Raw genomic sequence first — 21,486 nt, 5'->3', positions numbered from 1 at the left:
TTGAAAAGACTGGAAGCAGGTAACGAGCGGAAATTGACATTGAGAAAAATTGGGTATAATTTTTCGTAAGACATCATACAAACTGTTATATGAGGATACGTTGTCAACAGCTTGTTGCTGTAAAATATGAATTATTGAGACAGGTAGAGATCGAGGTGATTCATGAAACATTAAGTAGCTTCAAATTTTGGTCACTTTTTATGATCACAGAGAGAAATATTAAAATAAATATTTAAGAATTTGTTCTTTTGAATACATGTCATATTGTATTTACTTGAGTTTTTCTATTTTTCTGCTACTTACACATTCAGATTTAATACAAATTATAAATCAACTAATAAATGATGATGTATTATTATGTTATGATGTATTATGATGTTTAAACTCCAGCAGCTCCAGCTGTTCAGTCTGGTTACAAACCAACAGGAAGCTTTTAAAGCATTCATGTCAGGGCTCTTAGCATTAGCATTAGCGACATGCCTTCACATGGCAGCACACATCATCTGCTGGTGTTGGATAGGAGGAAGCACACACACACACACACATGCACACACACACACACACACACACACACACACACACGAGCGTTGGGGGGTTTAGAGGTTTTCCAGGCGGGGGGATGAAGTCTGGAGGGAAACGGGGAGGAGGTCGAATCTTATCGGATTTAATCCAAAAACAGACGAACAGCTTCCCCCCCTCCCTCGCCAACTGCTCAAGGACACACACACACACACACACACACACACACACACACACACACACACACACACACACACACACACACACACACACACACACACAGGAGGAGATTAACCCCTTCAGCCTTTTAAAGTCTCAGAATCGAGGCCACGTCCACAATAACGGTTTGTTTTATGGGAGTCACGTCTGAGGCTTCAAACCAGCAACAACCTGCACGAACAATAACAAGACGGAACAAACTATCACATCAACTCTTAACCTGCTGCTGCCATCAGTGACCAACGCAGGACATCATGTCCAAACAGAACTAAATGAAACAGTATTTAAAGCGGACGTTTGTAGGTTTTGGTCAAATAACAGGATGGTTTTCCATCAATCTATATTTGATTATATGATATTCATGTGTTTTATAATGTTTCTCAAAGACAAACATTGTTGAATCCAGCTTCAGCAGTTTCAGAAAGCTCCTCTGGGAACAGCTTTACCTTTACACCCCGATAACCAGCAATAAACTACCACAACAAGGAATCCTTCCCTAAAAATAAAAACCAACAAGCAGCAACACATTTCATTGAGAGGCCAACGTGGAGAGATTTAGAGTGATACTCTAACAGAGTCACAGGAGACAGATTACAACCAGGAAGGTAGAGATGATATCATCAAGGTGGTTTTTCCTCCTCCTGAGAGACTCGTATCTGTCAGGAGGAAGTGATGCTGTTACAGACGCTCTGAAATGATGTCTTCACATCTCCTACCGACCCTTTTAACAACCACCACCACCATTCTCTAGCATTCTCTAACATTAACCAAACCAAACAGGAACCATACAGATAGCTGCCACATGCATCAGTCTCAAATATCTGCTATGTTTGTGTTCAGTTATCACAGATTTAAAACACAGCTTTTAATAAACCTACCTGCTTGCAGTTCAGTCTCAGATCTGTCTGTGAAACATTTGGACCATCTACTTGTTTCAACAGTTGGACTTAGTTTTAAACTGCTGATGAAGAGCTCTTTTAGTCCTCAGGAGAACGTCGGGACGGCAAATATTCATTAGTATTTTTACAGCTGACCCTGTTGGCTCAAACGCTGGCGACAGATAAATCCATTTCCTGCCAAACCTTCGTGTCGATGACAGCTTTAAGTCTCACTTTCCATCCTGCCAAATTAAAAACCGAACCACCAAATGCTGCTCGGCTCCTTTCAGATCTATGTCCTGAATCTGAAGCAGCACTTTTCCTCTGACGGGGTCACCGAGGGGTCACCAAACACCCCGAAAGTCTGATTCACACCAACTCCTACGAGACGCTTCTTCAGTTTGATTAATATTAATATTAAAGTCCTCCTGGAGGATGAAATGCAGCAGAAGAAGAGCAACAAAGACATTTACATTAACTTATTAAAGCCAAAGATGCTTTTAATTCAGCAAAAAAATAGTTTATTTTTTTGTTGATTCTCTCTCTCATCATATTAATCAGTGACCCTGCAGTCGCCTTTTAGTATTTATTGGATAAAAAGGAATTAAAAAGTAGAGAAACTATTAATTTTCAGCCTTCGGGACGTGGCTAATACCTGGAGACAACCACACAGAAACGAATAGCCGACTAAAGCTTTTATTAGTGGTGTTTTCAACTTTCATTCTATTGGTGATAACAGACTGTAACACGAAGCAGAATGAACCAATCACAGCGCAGTACGCTGCAGACACTCCCAACAACAACAACAACAACAACAACAACATATGTCTCTTGTTTCTGCAACTTCTTCTGTTTAACAGATGTTACAGATGTTGATCTGTGAGTCCTGACTTCTTTCATTCAGTTTCCTAAATCTTTATTCCAATAAACAGCGGGCTCAGTTTTAACGCTAGAGTGAAGATACTGGTATCATATGAAACTAGAAAACATAACTAAATTACGCTCCAAACTTGCGTAAAATTTTGGCGAGGAAAAACTGGCATGACCATTTTCAAAGGGGTCCCTTGACCTCGTGATTTGAGTATATTTTTTATGCTAAATGCAGTACCTGTGAGGGTTTCTGGACAATATTTGTCATTGTTTTGGGTTGTTAATTGATTCCCAATAATAAATATATACATACATTTGCATAAAGTAGCATATTTGCCCACTCGCATGTTGATAAGAGTATTAAATTAAAATTAAAACTTGACAAATCTCCCTTTAAGGTACATTTTGACCAGATACAAAAATTTTTGATTATTTGCAATTAATCGTGATTAACTATTTGAATCTGTTTTTATGTTTGGATTGATTTGACTCCTGACTTGAAGGAAAACTGAAACTTATTTTCTGAATCTACAAACCGTTGACATATTCTCTTTAACAACGACTGATAACAACATTGATTTATGAAGCTCTCGTCCGATCACACGTCTTCAGCTGACCTTCCTCCCTCCTCAACACAACAACCTGCTCCCTAGAAGTGACAGAACGAGATATCACCTCTAACTGATATTTAATCTGCTGTCACTCCAATGAAACTCCCACAAAGTGAGGCGACGAAGAGGAGCAGACAGAAGATGAAACGCTGAGAGTACGAAGGCCGACATCAGAGCTGCTCTCAGCGGGCGTCTGACGAGCTCATGTAAGAATAGGAGGCGGGTCGCCGTCAGGACGACGAGACGCTGCCGCTGTCAAACTCCATCCGCCATCGGAGAGAGAAGAAGAGGAGCCGACACACCGTTTCATTATCGTCTCCGCTTCAGGTACTAGCACAACTGAACCGCCACCTACTGTCCGCTCACACAGGAAACCTCCATCTTTACAAGCTCAGGCTGGTTGTCCAGAAAAAACTTTATTTTAAATTCTAATAGAGATCACAAAGATACAGAATGTATTAATTTTAGGGACTTTTCTCTAAAATGATGCACAAAACATCTGGAATATTTCCAGCTAAACAAGATGGAGACATCCAGAAACCAAGATGGCTACAACTAAAAACCAAAACATGAGTTTATAGTCTCAATGGCTAGTTGTATAGTCACATATACAATCAATTATGCACAGTGCAACGTATAGTGATATTCTTAAATACCATAGCTCCAGATAAAAGCTAACAAATGGATATATAGAATACAAATTAATCTAAAAACTAAAGTAAAAAAAAAAAAAAAAAAAAAGCTACAATAAAATAAAAATGAGACGGTGAAATAATGTAACAAAATAAAAACAGTGTGATTAAACAAACCTGGTCTCACGGGAAATCGTAGAAATATCACGACATTACACGGTCGTTCCGCGTGTCATGAGGACGCATTTTAGCATTTTCACGTGTCATTTGTACGCCACGCAAACAGTCAGGTTTAGGCAAGAAAACCACTTAGTTAGGGTAAGGGAAAACGTCACGGTTGGGCTTAAAATAAATACGTAAACTAAGTAAAACACGTACGGAGACAACTACGGAAAACGTCAATAAAAAACACGTGACAATCGTCAAAAATGTCACTAACGTACCTGGCAAAACAAAACAGCGGTCAACAGCAGTCTTGAATGTGACATCAACGTTACTTTTAGTTGGATATCTCTCACGTTTAAAGACGGAATGATGTCATCTGTCGACCGTCTGAATCCTCCAGATATTCGTTAAAGTTTCGTCTCCAGTTAAAACAGACAGGAAGCAGCATGTTAGTGATCAGCAGCGATAAAGAACGAGCAGCTGGATTCACAGTCTGGTGGAATCAACTCAATAATAGATGACATCAAGTTGTAATGACTGACGGAAACTAAACAGAAATCAAATAAGTAGAATGTGACTGAAACTACTGGACCTATTCAGTGACAGACAGAATCTGAATAGAAGGAGGAGGAAGGTGTTGTTGTGACCTGAAAGAGTTAATTTCTATTGAAGAGAGCCGCTGCAGAGAAAGAAAGAAGCTGTTTGACTTTCAGAAACGCTTCCAGCATTAAAACTTGCAAAAACATCAAACTGCTGAACAACATGTACCCGTCTTACATAACACACACACACACACACCAAGCGGTGTTCCTCTACACTTGTTATCGTAAATGGACTTGCATTTATATAGCGCTTTTCTAGTCTTCCGACCACTCAAAGCGCTTTACACTACATGTCACTATTCACCCATTCACACACACATTCACACACACTGATGGCAGAGGCTACTAAGGTGCCAACTTTGCCCATCAGGATCTAATCTAAATACTCATTCACACACCGATGGCTATGCCTTAGGGAGCAATTTGGGGTTAAGTGTCTTGCTCAAGGACACATTGACATGTGACCCGGAGCCGGGGATCGAACCAACGACCTTCCGATTGGTGGACAACCTGCTCTACCCTCTGAGCCACAGCCGCCCAAGGACGTCTCTAGCTCTCCCGTCAGCTCCGTTCTCTTTATCCATCCATGGTCAGCTCCATCGGGGCCGTTTCAATGCATTTAACATAAATGTCAGTATCTGGGTGCTCTACAGTTGTAGCGTCGACCCATTTGACCACGGAGATGAAAGCGACGGCCGGCTCGACCGCAACGTTACCGCGATACGATAACGTTTCCTGTCCGTGACAGAGTTAGCATGCAGCTTTAGCCGTGATGTCTGGCTCTGCTTTTCCTGTCAATGTGTGAAACCCAAAGTGTTTCCATCCTTTACTGGATGTGTAGTGTTTACCACGCTGGATTTAACATGTGAGGGTGCAGGTCGGATCCACGCTGTACCTCCAACGTTTTATACTTTCTAGTTTCGGCTTGTTGTGGTTTGTTTCGGTTGACGGATACGGAACGGATATGACGTCACGTTACTCAGACTACAACAATAAAAGGGGTGACTTCCTTCTACCTCCACATAGACTCAAATGAAGCAAATATATCGATTCTGGCATTAAAACATCTGTTTCAAAATGGTAAATAAAATTGCGATACATAAGTGAATCCATTGTTTTTCCACCCGTAGTGTCTCGTCAGGACTAGAACATGCCAGCAGCTGCAACAGCAAATAAACGTGACAGTCGATTAATTAATGATCTTTTTATTGCTCTGATCTCTCTTCCAGATCTTTATCTTAACTGTGTGTGTTTTCAAGTTCAAACAGATCTTTAACCTCCGCTTTTCCCGTGAGATCCCTGCATCGCCCCGAGGCACTCTGGGAAAACTCCAACACACACACACACACATACTCTTCCCAAAGCCACAAACACTCACACAAACCCTGAGGCACACACACACACACACACACACACTGTACACATCCTCCAGTGTTTACTTCATTTCTCACTGTAATTTATCATCTAACAGCTGCACACACACGAACACACTTTCATAACATGAACTGTAGTTTGTCTCTTTCCCCGGGACCTGACTATTTCCTGGAGTGAACTAACAGAGGAAATAAAGACATTAAAGAGTTTCAGATTATTTTGACCTGATTTTTTTTTTGGGTCACTTTGTTCTTTTTCTGACTGAACTTTTATTAAACTATAAATAAAACACTTCCTGCTTGCCGGAGCAGAAACTCTCAATTTACACGATACGATTAGTTTGAACCTGAACAGGAAGCAGGTCAGTAAATATCTTAGAGAGGAACTCTTCCTTTGTTTTCTGCACCGAGTCTCAGTTTAATCTAAATCTGTTAACCTTTACTCTTTATGACCGGCAGGGTAACACTTTATAATAACCATTATTAATAAATGGTTAACTGATAGTTAATTAAACTTAGTTAATAGTTATTTTACTGTTAACAAACAGCTTAATGATAATTCATGTTTACTAATTATTAGTAATGTTATCATTTATGTATTTTAACAGTTAATTGTTGCACACATTATAAAGTTTTTTTTATTTCATTATTTGTAAACCTTTAAGAAATTGTATGTAAAACATCAATAAACATTATATATATAGTATATAGTTGTAACACTTTGTTAATGATCAACAACTGGTTTATAAACCGTCTATAAACATTATCATTTACAAATGAATGATTACATAACAAGTTAATACTTTGTAAAGCATCTATAAACATTATTTATATAGTTAGTATTTTGTCAATAGTTAATAATAATTAGTTTCTGGTCCGTCTATCTATGTAATGTTTAAAGTTTTACAAACGGTTTCTTAAAGGTTTACAAATAATGTAGTAATCAATAACAAATACTTAATATTGTATATAAAATGTTATAATGTGTGCAACATTAAACTGATAATAAATAGTTTACTGATGTAATCAGAATAAATAATAATAAATAATAAACTGATTATTTCATATTACACAAACTAATGATGAAAATAAGATTATAGCATTAATAATAATAAGTTAACATTATTAATCATTGTTTGTTAACAGTAAAATAACGATTAACTTAGGTTAATTAACTATTAATTTAACATTTATAAATGATGGTTATTATAAAGTTTTACCCTTAAATGCCCTTAATTAACAAAGTACATTTTAAGGAGTAATTAATGTGTTTTTAAGGTGGATTTTGTGGCTCTGAATTATTTTCAGGTGCAATAAATATTCTGATATTTACATCAGATGTTGGATTGTACTATATTTATTTTTGTCTTTTAAATGGGTTACTTCATGGATTAAGGGGGTTTGTAAGGTATCAAAAACTCCTAAACTGACCTTAATCCATGTAGATATATATTACAATCCTTTACATATTAAAACATGCAAAATGAGATGACACTCACCCCTTAAAATAAATCTTATTGTATCTGATAAACTTGCAGGCGTTCATGAACACATGGGAATCTCCACAGCTTCAAACATGGAAACAAACTGTGTGAAAGTTGGTCTGTTTATCTGGTAATAAATCCTTAAAACAAAGTTAATATACCTTATTTAATATACCTTATTTATGTCATTATTTAAAAAAAAAAAAACAGTGAAGCAGTTCAGTTTCAGGGTGGAAATACTGAAGAAAAGAAAAGAACATAGGGAGATTCACAAAGACTAAATGTGAAGAAACATGAAGACGACGTTTTCAGATAGAAATGTCTCTTACCTTGAATCCAGGACGTCCAATCACAAGCAGCTTCACAGGAGAGCCAATCAGAGAGAAGACGTGTTGATCCCGTCCTGAGTCACTCCTCTGGTTTAGAAATCTGAGGAACAGAGAAGAAGAGAAGAAGAGATGGAGTCAGGAGGGAAGCCAGGCTCTGCTTTCATCTTTATCCAAATGCATTGTGGGAAGGGAGCAGGGTTTCCCTGAGAACTGGGACACGGAGAGATCAGACTACAGCGGACTGGAAGATCAGGTTCATATCCGAGTCTGAACACACACAGAGAGGAGGAAGAATGATCTGAGTGCAGCTGATACCGACACAAAGGTGTCCACGTATCAAGAACTGTCAACTTCTTCATTGAAACTTTGGAGTTTTGTAAAAGAAGACAGATTCCTCCACAGTATCAGAACACGTTGTATATGTTAAATAACCATCTGAACCCTACAAGCATGTTTTCTTTCAACAAGGCTCGGTCCAAACCGAGTAAATGTCTGGACCGTGTACCGTCAGTCTGTGAAATTGTGGCTAAATTGTTTCACTAATAGTCAGTGGTCGATCTATGATGTTAAATCCAGCGTTAGTGTTCTCAGCCTCCGTCCTTTCCACGCGTCCCATCCATCATCTATGTCTAAGCAGCCGTGCAATTCATTCTGGTAGTGTGGCGGGCGTCGCGTCGGCCGCTCTTCATTTGCATAAAGTTGAGGTCTCTGCTACTTTATTCAAATCAGGGGCGTCCGACGCGACTCGCCGCCTCTGGAAACTCCCGAGAAACTTTTAAACTAACCTCTATCGATCTAAAATAAAGACAGATTCATCGCCTGCATGGATTATTTCTCACATAAAATGTTTTCAGAAATTTCGGTGAATTATTTTCATGAAATAAGAGAAGAAAGTTTCCAAACGAGCCGCCATGTTGGTTCCGGTTTGAAAGCTATAGGAGCAGAAGCCCACGGAGGGAAAGCGTTCGTCCAATCAGGTGTCTAATGGCAGCCCGTCAAGCGTCCAATGCTGGAAAGCGAGGCAATCCTTCGCGAAGGTGAGAGGAACCGCTGATAACGTGAACAAAGGACTGTCTCCGCCTTTTCATTTTGAAAGAGCAACGGCCAATGAGGAAACTCCAACACTCGGCCAACCAATCATGTAACTTCATCACTCAGTGACAGACTTTTGCGTCTGCGGTCCAGACAAAAATCACCAAAATGATACCGTTTATCACCGTTTAACTGAAATTATCATCCGATTTTCACATTTTCCGACAGTCCTTGAACGAATCATGTGTGACGAACACTTCCATCAGGAAAAATAACCACAGCTAAGCTTTAAATACTCATATTTAATCAAAATCACTTTATTTAATTGTCTCGTTTTAAAAATTCGCCAAAAATAAACCGTTTGCACCAGATCCTGTAAAAAACATGAAATTCTTCACTCCTCGGTGAAACTGTGAAGCCATGAGCGACTCGACTGAGACCGACAATCACCTGACAAACAAATCAGTGAAACTTGGACTGAACTGCAGGCTGTGCAAGAAGAGAGGTAAGTAGAGGTTGTTACCATGTAAATAGTTCAATATGTAGCTTATAGCATGTGGAACCTATATTTGTTCTAATATTGGTAACACTTGTGGGCACTTGGAAAAATCTTTGTTGTATATAAAGTAGGTCTGTCGATCGAGTCACATATTTAATCGCAAATTAATCCCACATTTTTTTATCCGTTCAAAATGTACCTTAAAGGGAGATTTGTCAAGTATTTAATACTCTTATCAACATGGGAGCAGCAAGAGGGGGGTAATATTCAGAGAAAAAACTTCTTTCTCAGATTAAACTTGTAATTAAATTTACAAGAAAAAAGTAGCAAATTTTCGAGATATTACCCCGTCCCCCGGCTCCTGAATTATTATTTTTTTACCTACTATGGCCCTAATAAGCCGATATATGTAATTGATATTAATGAAAATATTAATTGGACTTTAAAACGAAGCCGTGACCAGCTAGAACACTGACTGTATTGAAGTGAATGGGAACTTCTCTCTACAAAGTCAACAGAACATTTTACACAACAAACAACCATCTGAGTGGATCATGTGAGGTCTTCTGATGTCTGGATGAAGTTGTCTGACAGTGTGAGTCCGTTTCTTTAAACATGTCCTGAGTATTTCTGACAGCAGCTGCCTGCCAGTCTGAAGTTTCCCTCAGAAGACGACTGCGTTGATGGATTTTATGTATTTTATGTATTCCTGCCGCATCATCTGGGGCGCCTCAGAAGACCTTTGAAGTCCAGAACATGCAGACGAGCAGAAAATCCATCTAGCGGAGTGAAGAATCAAACAACGGCGTCGCTCAGGATTCAGGCCGCGGGGCTCAGAGTGTTTGGACACTTTGGACAACTTCAAGTGAAAAGCTCAGAGAAGTCCAGCAGCTGTTTGGCTCTCTGAGCTGCTCTCTGAGCAAATGAATGAGTACAAATCTGAAGTTTACTGCTGGTGAAACGTTGTTAAAGTGAAGTTAAGTGAGCAGCTGATGAGCTCAGACTGCAGAGAGAGAGAGAGAGAGAGAGAGAGAGAGAGAGAGAGAGAGAGAGAGAGAGAGAGAGAGAGAGAGGACGGTATTATAAGACAGCAGATGTTGCTGTTAGACTCAGGATCTGATTTCCTCTCATTTAAATATTTGAAATGTATTTCACTCATCTCACGTTGCTTAAACTAGATTTTGTTTTCTCTTTGCCACAAACCAGATGTTTGTTTTCTGGTTCTCAGCTTTTATTAGCTGCTTAATTCGGCCGTTGCCATTTTGGTTTTCCATCTTAGTTTTTAGCCTTCGCTATCTTGTTTTGTTGGCCGTTACCATCTTGGTTTTTAACTGTCGCCGAATGCTGGATAAGACATTTTTCTAATTAACTTTCATGAACAGAAAACACTCTGTGAAAGGGTTAAAGTTGTAAGACGAAAACACGGACAACTTCCAGACCGGACAACTCTGTGGTAGCGACCTGTCAATCACAAGGTAGCCCCGCCCTAAAGCATCCCCTGCTTTATGGTCTATCTGACTCTAAATGGGACCATAATTTACTAAATGAACATCATGCTGTATTGAAGAAGACTTGAAACTAGTGATTGAGACCATAAACTCCAAATTGTTGGAATGAGACGACTCTGGATCTCATTTATATATGATTAAATAGATTTCACTCATTTCACGTTGCTTGCACTATATTTCATTCTCTCTTCGCCACAAACCAGACGTTTGTTTTCCGGTTCTCAGCCTTGATTAGCTGCTTAATTGGAAAATGAAGCTGTTTGTTTCACTGCAGAGTTTCGCAGCTCGCAGCAGTCTGAGAAACATTATTATTATTCAGTCAGCCTGCAGATAACCGAATATAACAGAGTCATCAAACAAAGAAAAACCCTCTCAGTTCACCTCAGCAGTGTGTTACACATTACAAGAGTTATTACATTATAAAGGGAGTCGGCAGCTCAACACTAATTTCCTCTTTGGGATCCCAGAAGAAGAAGAAAGATGAGCAGATTTCACACATCTGCAAGAGTTCAACCGTCTCAGAGATCTGAGCTCTGATTCCTAAACGTACAGAGAGAGAGAGAGAGACTGGAGGGAAATAACAGAGAGAAGAGGAATATCTGCTGAGAACAAACACTTCATCCTGAGGAGAAGCTTTTTTAAATTTTATTTTTATTTAACCTTTAATTAGCCAGGATAATCCTATTGAGATTCATAATCTCACTTGCAAGGAGGCCAGTTCCCAACAAGTTCCCAGCCAGTTCCCAGCCAGTTTCCAGCCAATTCCCAACAAGTTCCCAGCCAGTTTCCAGCAAGTTCCCAGCCAATTCCCAACAAGTTCCCAGCCAGTTCCCAGCCAGTTTCCAGCAAGTTCCCAACAAGTTCCCAGCCAGTTTCCAGCAAGTTCCCAACCAGTTCCCAGCAAGTTCCCAGCCAGTTCCCAACCAATTCCCAGCCAGTTCTCAACCAGTTCACCGCCAGTTCCCAGCCAGTTCCCAACCAATTCCCAGACAGTTCTCAACCAGTTCACCGCCAGTTCCCAGCCAATTCCCAGCTAGTTTCCAGCCAGTTCCCAACAAGTTCCCAGCCAGTTCCCAACCAATTCCCAGCCAGTTCCCAGCTAGTTTCCAGCCAGTTCCCAGCGAGCTGTGTCTGAAAACAAACAGCCTTATAAAAATGTAACATGAAGGTCTGAACAAAACCTCTCGAGACATTTCAGTCTGGACTTCAGTGGTGGACCAAGCAACAGACTAACCGTGCAAAATGCTGGAATCAGAGAAACCCTCTCACTGACCACAGAGCAGCTACGAAGTCGTACCGGAGCTACTTCCTGAATCAGTTGGTGTACATGTTACTTGCTTGGTCTTTGGCCGTCACCATCTGTGTTTTTAGCCGTCACCATCTGTGTTTTTAGCCGTCACCATCTGTGTTTTTAGCTGTCGCCATCTTGGCTGAGAGTGACACGAGAGGGTGGACCTAAGTACAACCGAACGCTGAATAAGACATTTTCAGGCGACCTTAATGTATTAATTAACTTTCATGAACAGAAAACACTCTGTGAAAGGGTTAAAGTTGTAAGACAAAAACACAGACAACTTCCAGACCGGACAACGCCGTGGTAGCGACCTGTCAATCACAAGGTAGCCCCGCCCTAAAGCATCCCCTGCTTTATGGTCTATCTGACTCTAAATGGGACCATCATTTACTAAGTGAACATCATGCTGTATTGAAGAAGACTTGAAACTAGCAATTGAGATCATAAACTCATGTTCACAATGTTTACTGAGGTAATAAATCAAGTGAGAAGTAGGCTCATTTCCTCATAGACTTCTATACAATCAGACTTCTTTTAGCAACCAGAGGAGTCGCCCCCTGCTGGCTGTTAGAAAGCACGACAGTTTAAGGCACTTCAGCATCACTTCTCAGACCTGGATGTTGCCGCCTGGTCTGAACCTGCAGACTGACTCACTTTGTTTCACTTCATCATTAATGAACTTTCACAGTCGTCGTCAGCTCGGAGACAAACTGCAGCAGCAGTAAATAAAACGGGAGAATGTGCTGCTGACGCTTCGTTACTCTCTCTCTGATCTCAATGTGCAGCACACGGATTCATTTAAATCACAGCTGACACATCTCTGCACGCCATTGCCCAGCAGCCCCTGCAGCGCGGCTCCCACACGTGAACACAGAGTGAACGGGGTCGGCTCATTAACGGCCTGAACACCGCTTCATGTTCTCACTCTGAAACTGGAGACGAGACCAAATCTATTTGTCTCCATTAACATAGTGTAGTTATTCCACACACACACACACACACACACAAGAGAAAATCATTTCTTATCGAGGAACACAAACTAGAGATGCACTGATCCAACTTTTTAAGTCGCGATACCGATAGCGATACCTGGGCTTTGGGTATCGGCCGATACCGAGTACCGATCTGATACCAGTGTTTAACTAATCAGCTGTATGCCTCACTGTGTGGAAGAGACTGGGATCATTATTTTATGTGTAAGGTAACATCAGGCTTGACTTAAACATTACTTTCTTAACTTTGTAAGACAAAATGTAACAAATAATAAAAATGTGTATTTTATTTATTCAAATTACATTTTTATAAATTATTTAAGTAATAAATCGTACCCCAGTAACTCGGTAAAAAATCTTAATAATTAATAGAATTTTTATTTATTATTAAAATAATAAATCGTACTCCAGTAACTTGGTAAAAAATCTTAAAAATTAACAGAATTTGTATTTATTATTAAACTAAGGCGGCGCCTGCGATGGTTAAAACAAAGGAAAAAATACTTTTTAAGACATGGCGATAGTTGCATAAATTATTAGATTTTTAATTGAATAACCAAAAATCTAAACTCATGACCCATCCCTATAACTCAAACTACTATTAGTTGCAGCCCTGATCTCTTTATATGCTCACAACTGGAGCCAATAGGTCCGGTCATATCGATGCGTGCAGTTAGAGGATAACTCTACTGAGCTCTGTGGGACAAAATGTTAATCTTTCATCAGAATAAATCCACTTCTCTTAATGCCAACATGCTGAAGCTATAGAGGAAAGATAACGGGGTGTAAATGTGAAAGCAGTTTAATTCATTAGAGCCGATGTTGAGCTGCTCTCTTCTCTCTAGAGGAACTATTTCTATACAATTTCACAATAGTCACTTATTAACACACGAGATGAAGAAAAAAACCAGTATAAATATGTCCCAACATGATAAAACTGGATGTTGGAATGAGAGGAGACAAGTAGAGACTTGAGTCAGTGAAGTTGAACTCCATCAGTGAACTCGCCGGCAGCGAGCGGCTCGATGAAGCAATAAAGAGCCACTCATCACAGCAGCATCCGGGATGAAGAGCGCCGTCATTACGTGTGCAAATGAAGCTATTATCTAACTTCAGTCACGATAAGTCACTACACATTTCTCTGGGCCTCCTGAGGCGGCCGCAGACGGATGGCGGCGCTCAGAGAACTTCCCGTCTGTCACATGATGGCAGAGACCTCGGAGGGAGGCGGCGCTCTGCTGCAGCCGTCACTGGATGTGAAACACTAGTGGGTGTGGGAGCCTTCGGGTGGCGTTGTGGGTGACGGCGGCCGGAAGGTTCAAACAAATGAGACGGGAACAGCCATCGGAGGTGAGGAGAGATTTTAGAATGAAGGCAGCCAGGGAGAAAATTAAAGAATAAGGGAGACGGAGACACGGCGGCGTGAAGCGAGGGTCATATTCCTGCTTCATGCAAACCGGCCGGTCCAATCAGATTTGACTGTGATTTGGTTGCAGCAGGAGAATCAGACGCTCCACTCTGCTCCACCTTTGTGTTTGTTCTGGAGGAGACTTCCTGTTTTACATAGAGTCAAACTGAGGACGGGAGGAGGTCCCTCACTAATTATAATGATTACAACATTTAATATGATTTTATTCAAGTGACGTATTAAAGCAGAACTGAAGAGAGAACTACACTGGCCTCAGGAACTCTTATTTTTACAGTTTTTTAAATAGAGTTTAGCGTCATCTGACAGCTATGGAGGACAGGACCTGCCAAAATCAAAAATAAATTAATAAAAAAATTACTCAATAAATACATTTTAATAAATATGACATTAAAAGCAGCTATAATATTAAAAATAAATGCAACCATTAATCATTTTCCTTTCAAATTATCTATGTATTTATTTTTAGTAATTTTTAAAATGCATTTATTTGCATGTATTATGTATATTTTATTTGTTTAATTATTTTTTCATTTATTCAATATTTCTTTTCAATTGAAAGTAACTAGCTAGCATACAGTATTTTCATGCACTCTGACCCCATCATGACACATGCAGAGTACAGAAAATAAATGAGTTTGGGGAAATAAATAAGGGGTGAAATGAAAAGGGAAAATCACGCATAAATAAATAAAATAAATAAATAAATACATAATAAATACACACATTTTAAAATAAATATAAAATAAATAATAAATGCAAAAATAAATAACTGAATAAAAATAAATAAATACATTTAAAAATTAATACAAAATAAATACAAAAAACACATTATTTAAATACCAAAAATATAAATATTAAATAAATTACAAATGCAAAAATAAATAAATGAATAAAATAAATGCAAAAAAAATAAATAAATATAAATATATGCAAAAATAAATAAATACATTTAAAAATTAATAAAAATAAATAAATAAATAAAAGGGGAAATTAAACATATGACTAAAGAAATAAGAGGGGAATTAATAGAAAGATAAATTAAAAAAAGCAAATTAAAGCAGAAATATTGATTCGTATCACATTTTGTTAATTAATTTATGGCTAAATTTATTTTTAATATTATTTTTGCTACATTTAATGACATGGCCAAAAAACAAAAACAGGTATTGGTATCCACTACTTCATTTCTGGTATGGTGACTTCCTGGTACAGTTTATACATATGACCAGCCTACTGCTCATACATCAGATCTGCCATCACACTGTGTGTTTAATGGAAATGAAAACACACACATGTAAACCCTCCACACGGCGGATCCAGCAGAGCGAGTCTAATCCGGAGCATGAGAGGCGTGAGGGGGTTCCACTCTGCAGCCTCCTCGGGTTGGAGAGCGTAAATCTGCCGCTGCTTCCTGCAGGAAAACTGTCAGATCCGTCACCTCATGCAGATTTACTGCAGCCGCGTTAAACCCTCAGCGGGTTAACGCGCTCTGCACGCTCTGCTCTCAACACGCTCCACATACCGCGGGCTGCCTTAAGTCTCTCACCTCGCTCACAAACTGGTGTACAGACGTGTGGTGTCGTGGTTTAACGGAGAGGATGCAGCTGAGCGACAGACAGCACGGAGACCTGCTGAGAGCAGCAACATGTGACGACTAACTGTTAATGAACGTGTAAACGGCTCCGTCACACCGTCTGAGGAACCTTCAGTCTAGTTTCTGCTCCCAAACACTCAGATGGAGCTTCAGGCTGCATCTATCCATCCATCTATCCATCTATCCATCTATCTATCTATCTATCTAGCAACACTAATACGTTTTAGTTTTAGAACGTCGTCTTAAAACTAAAACGATCACCGTCCAGACAAGCATTTCAGGTCAACAGAGACAAAGGTCAGCAACGCTTGTATCTCGTTATCCATGTTGAAATGAACCGCCGGTGGTCGAGGCTGACGTTGTTTGTTTTCTTCCGGAGAAGGTTCCCGTGATGGAAGGACACGTCATGACTGATATAAGACCCAATCAGGATGCCAACGGGACATCTGCGTCCTCGTTTCCAGAAGGTCTCCGTTTCTGTCCGTCCAGACTAAAACACAACCCCGCCCGGAGATTTAAAACTAAAACGGGGTCAGCAGCGTTTTCAAACGTCTCTGTTTTAGGGGCTAGAAAAACGCCGGAGGAGTGTGGACGCTAGACAGAAACGGAGCAAATAGTTATGCGTTTTATTTTTTGGGGAATAAATAAGGGGTGAAATGCAAAGAGGAAAACTGTGCAGAAATAATATAATATAAAAAAAAGCATAAATACTTAAATAAATACACACATTTAAAAATAAATATGAAATAAATATGAAATAAATGTTAAAATAGATCAATTCTAAAAATAAACAAAAGGGAAAATTAAACAAAAGTGTAAATAAACTAATAATTAATACAAAGATAAGTAATAGAGAGGCAAATTAAAACAGTAAAAATTATATCACACTTTATCAATTAATTTATGGCTACATTTATATTTTTTATAGTATTTTTGCTGCATTAATGACATATTTATTTATTTATAGAGTAATTTATTTATTTATTTTTTACTTTGGCAGGTTCCGTCCTCCATAGAAGACAGGACCAACGTTTGATGACAACTAAGCAACTGTTGACAGCCGAACAGGCCAATAAACACACCTCCAGTTACTATTTTCCTGTTAAACATCTTTATTCTCAATATCAGGAAGAAACTCGAACATGGACTCCAGAGAGTTTATAGGAAATAGTATTTAACTGGATGTATGAATTTTACATCAACACAAATAGCTGGAATTTATTAATAATGAGAATAAAAAAACAAGCTCTAATTATCATTGTTATTATTATTAATATGCTCATTAACGGAGAACAAACGGTTTTCTGTTGCCTGCAGTAAAGAACAGGTAAATCTGCTGCTTATTAACAGATTAGAGGCTGAACGGGCTAATCCACACTTTATTCTGAGGGTGTGTGTGTGCGTGTGTGTGCGTGTGTGTTTGTACAGAGTGAATTAAGTGTGTTTGAGTGATGAAATGAAATGAAGGTCACGGGATGGAATGGATAAAGATACGACAAAAACGAGAGGATGAGCCGACGAATAACAAGAGAGCAGAGAGGTTACACACAGGAAGACACACACACACATACACGCACACAGCTTGAGTGTGAACCGCGCTGCAGCCGCCCTGCACATGTTTGGCAGCAAGTCGATCCTGGTAGCTTGGAGGTCAGCCAACACACACACACACACACACACACACACAGGTCAGCTTAATGGGTTTAATGTACATTCCTGACACACTGAGCCGAGGACACACGTCGAAACAAATACAGGTGGCGGCGGCGAGCGCGCTGACGGAAAACAGAAGGACCGCGGGAACGCTTCACATTCCTGAACGGCAGCAGAGAACCGTGTTTCCTCTCTTTATCTGCCACGGCGAGCCTCCAACCGGCAGCCGGAGACTCATCAGAGGACGCCGCCGTCTCCGTGGCCTCTCAGCCGTGAACGCTAGGGAGTGATGACCCTACGCTGTGACCGGGAGGGACGCAGGAAGCAGCTGATTAACACGGTCGCCCTGATCTGATCTGGAGGAAACAGGAGCTGCTGACGAGGCAGAAAACACACAGAGAGAGAATACTGAAACTATGTTCAGCTTTTAAAGTGAAGCCATGACGTCAAACTGAACAAAAACTAGTGTCCATGACACCTCCATGACCACCTGATAATCCTCCCGTGATAAACGCCACTAAAACCAGCAGAAACGAGTGGAAACTATTAGAAACCAGTAGAAACTAGTAGAAACCAGTAGAAACTAGTAGAAACCAGTAGAAACCAGTAGAAACTAGTAGAAACCAGCAGAAACCGTGTAGTTTGTGAGAACCTGCTGCTGTTGATGTGTTGACTTTAACTGAGTCGGGACGTCAAAAGAACGGTTCAATGTCTTCTGAAATAATCTGATTATGCTTCCAGCTGAGAGTCAGATGAGAACATCGACGCCACTAAACCTGAACTGACCCTGCTGAAGTCGACATGAAGCAGCAGCCAGTTAGCTCAGCATAGAGACTGGGAACCAGTGAAGTCACTGGTCCCACAGATCCAGGAGACACATTTCTACGGCTACATCCTGAATCATCACTTGTGTCAGTTCACGTCCATGTCTGTACTAAATGTCCTCACGTCATCATTTTAGCCTGTTGGACATTTGTGTGAAATTGTCATAATTAACATATGAATTCTGAAGTTATGGCAAAGGTCACAGTGACCTTGACCTTTGACCAAAGTCTAATCAGTTCATCCTGGAGTCCAAGTGGACGTTTGGGCCCAATTTGATGAAATTCCCTCCAGATGTTCCTGAGAATGGTACGAACACACAGACGGACGGATAGAGACACGGATATACAGACGGATGGACGCACAGACGGACGGATAGACAGATGGATGGTGGCACAGATGGACAGATAGACGGATAGAGAGACGGACGGATAGACAGAATGACAGACAGACGGATAGAAGGATGGACAGATGGACGGATGGATGGACGGACACTATAGGAACAAAACTGTTAAATTTAACCCAACATGTGGTTATGTGTTGGCTCTCTCACATTTCACACATCTGTTAGGATCTGAAACATCTGTTAGTGTTGGCCAGCCTTTAGATAAATCACCGGTAACTGACAGATCTGTGTCGGAAAGGTTTGTTCCACTTCCTGTTTTGTCTCTTGACTTCCTGTTGTTATCACCGGCTAGTTGGGAACTCACGTCAGCCTGTTAATGTTTCTGTAGATGAGCTCACAATAACCTGCAAAAGACATTCTTATTGCTACTTATCGTGCAGCTTTCCAGCCTACTGTGATTGGTCGGTTTAAATCCACATAACACATGTTTTGAAGTGGTGCTTCTGTGTGAGTAAGAACTTCTCCGGTCGAGGACAGCACAGCGACTGAAAAGTAGAACTCTTTAAGGTAACGTATAACATTTCAACAGTATTTAAATGACTTCAACACGTAGTTCAGAGCTGATACATAACCAAACCTTTTCAACTAAATTTTGCTCCGTTTTAACGGCGACATCCAGATGTTGTTTGGCTAATAAATCCATTTAATGTCAATCTATCCACAAGATATTTTACTCCAGAATAAACTGTTAGACGTGACAAGCAGACCGACGTCTCCGTCTCTAACCTAATGCTGAGTTTAGATGAAAATAAAATAAAAACGATTGTGAGGAAAATCAGTAAAGTGAGAGACTTTAAGAGAGAGTTGAACGTGTTGGATCCTGAGGCGACGAGGAGGAAACGATGCCCTGCAGTAAAACCTCTCCCTAATACTCTTCAAGGCTTCAGCTCCTTCATCATCCCTCCTCCTCCTCCTCACAGCACCAACAAACCACATCAGACATGAAGAGGCCTTCACAGGATCTGAACCAGATCTAGAACTACAACACCACATGGCTGCTGTGAGTCTGAACAGGTGTAACATCTGGAGATGAAGCTCGTCAGCTGATGAGCTTCAGAAACGAGACAAACAGGAGAGAAGATTCAGACGGAGGTCGAAGTGAAGTCGGTTTTTGCAGCTGATTAAAACCGGATCTTTAAAACGGACGACGGTCGTGGTTCTGTCTTCGTCTTCCTCCATCAGTTTTTAGAATAATTTCCTTCCTTTGAAGCCGCCGGTTTCATTCATTTCTGTAAAAACACGACTTCCACACACTTCACTTTCAGATAGAAATCCATCACAGTCAATCCCCCCGAGATCCCGACCGACTTTACTGTCTTTCAGAGGCTGTAGCGGCTCAGTTTTAAAGTTAGAGTGAAGCTACAGGTATCATAAGAAACTAGAAGAAACCTAAAGAATCCATTGGTACCAAATTTACGATAATTTCTGCGAGAAAAGACGGTCATGGCCATTCTCAAAAGGATCTCTTGACCTCTGACCTCCAGATATGTGAATGAAAATGGGTTCTATGGGTACCCACGAGTATAAATGTGTATTGTCTCTTATTCTAAAAATGATGTGTTTGAATATTTCTGCATCCTGGGGTCCCTAAACAGTCTTGAATTACATAAATTGGGTCTCACTGTAAAGCTGAGACTCTTGTGGATCCAATAAGCCCAACTGTACCTCACTGTATAAAATGACCTTGTGGTGACCTCTAGGATAATCACAGCCTCATGAAACTTTCCAGCCACAAACTAGAGAACTAGAGCATTCAGAGGATGGATGGCTTTCCTACCTAGATTGACAATAAGCGGGTTTCTGAGCAGTTTACACAACTAAAGTGCTCGCCATCTAATTGCCGAAAAACGCAGAAAACTCCAAATGTCAAAAGTTTTTGATCCCAAATCACAGCATGGCTTTTTCTATGGTGTTCCTCAAGGTCTTGGTGTCTTAATGTGGTATTTTGGAGGGATTATTGATCATTTTTATCAATTCTCCAGTGGTTAAAAAAAAAAAATGGGCAAATTTAGCACCAAATCTGTTTAACAAAGGGTATGAACCCAAAAATCGCTGCAACAACTTATGAGACATAAAAGAGCATGAGGATGACCATCATATACTTCTATCACAATGTTCTACGCTGTTATACACTTTCACTATTGATCTGCATCTCAAATTAATCTCCAGGTTCCCAGCTTTCAGATGATGTACACCACTTCTATGTGACATCTATTGTTGACCTGCCATCTCCCCCTAAAGACTGTACCCTGGACCCCCCTAAAAAGACTAAAACAGGTGTATTGTGGGTCTCAGAGGGTTAAAACCTGATCTTCTCCAGTCGTGTTTTTTTAGTCTTTGTTTTCCTCTTAAACACTTCTTATGTCCCTCTTACAAGATGTCATATCAACATGGAAACGTGGCTCATATCTGTACAAGAAGTTATCAACTACTGAATGCCAATCAATCCATAACTCGAGTCTGCAGGTCTGCAGGCTGATATTCAGAGAAACAAAGTGAAACCAACAGCTGAAGGAAGAAGTAGTGAATGATTTGTAGCCAACGGGCACAAACACACAAAAACACACCAGTTTCA

General features: G+C 40.1%; 1 protein-coding gene across 1 annotated transcript in view; it reads right to left on the bottom strand.

Annotated features, from left to right (window-relative positions):
* Positions 1–21,486, bottom strand: part of LOC141753803 (semaphorin-6D-like) — a 147,718-nt gene that overhangs the window by 108,214 nt on the left and 18,018 nt on the right. The window contains exon 2 of the mRNA XM_074612390.1: positions 7,683–7,782. The gene's annotated coding sequence lies outside the window, so the exon portion shown is untranslated. The remainder of the gene's footprint in view (positions 1–7,682; positions 7,783–21,486) is intronic.

The sequence above is a fragment of the Sebastes fasciatus genome, chromosome 17 (assembly GCF_043250625.1).
Source record: "Sebastes fasciatus isolate fSebFas1 chromosome 17, fSebFas1.pri, whole genome shotgun sequence".
NCBI lineage: Eukaryota > Metazoa > Chordata > Actinopteri > Perciformes > Sebastidae > Sebastes > Sebastes fasciatus.
The sequence above is the reverse complement of the archived record's forward strand: the minus strand, read 5'-3'. Positions and strand labels throughout refer to the sequence as shown.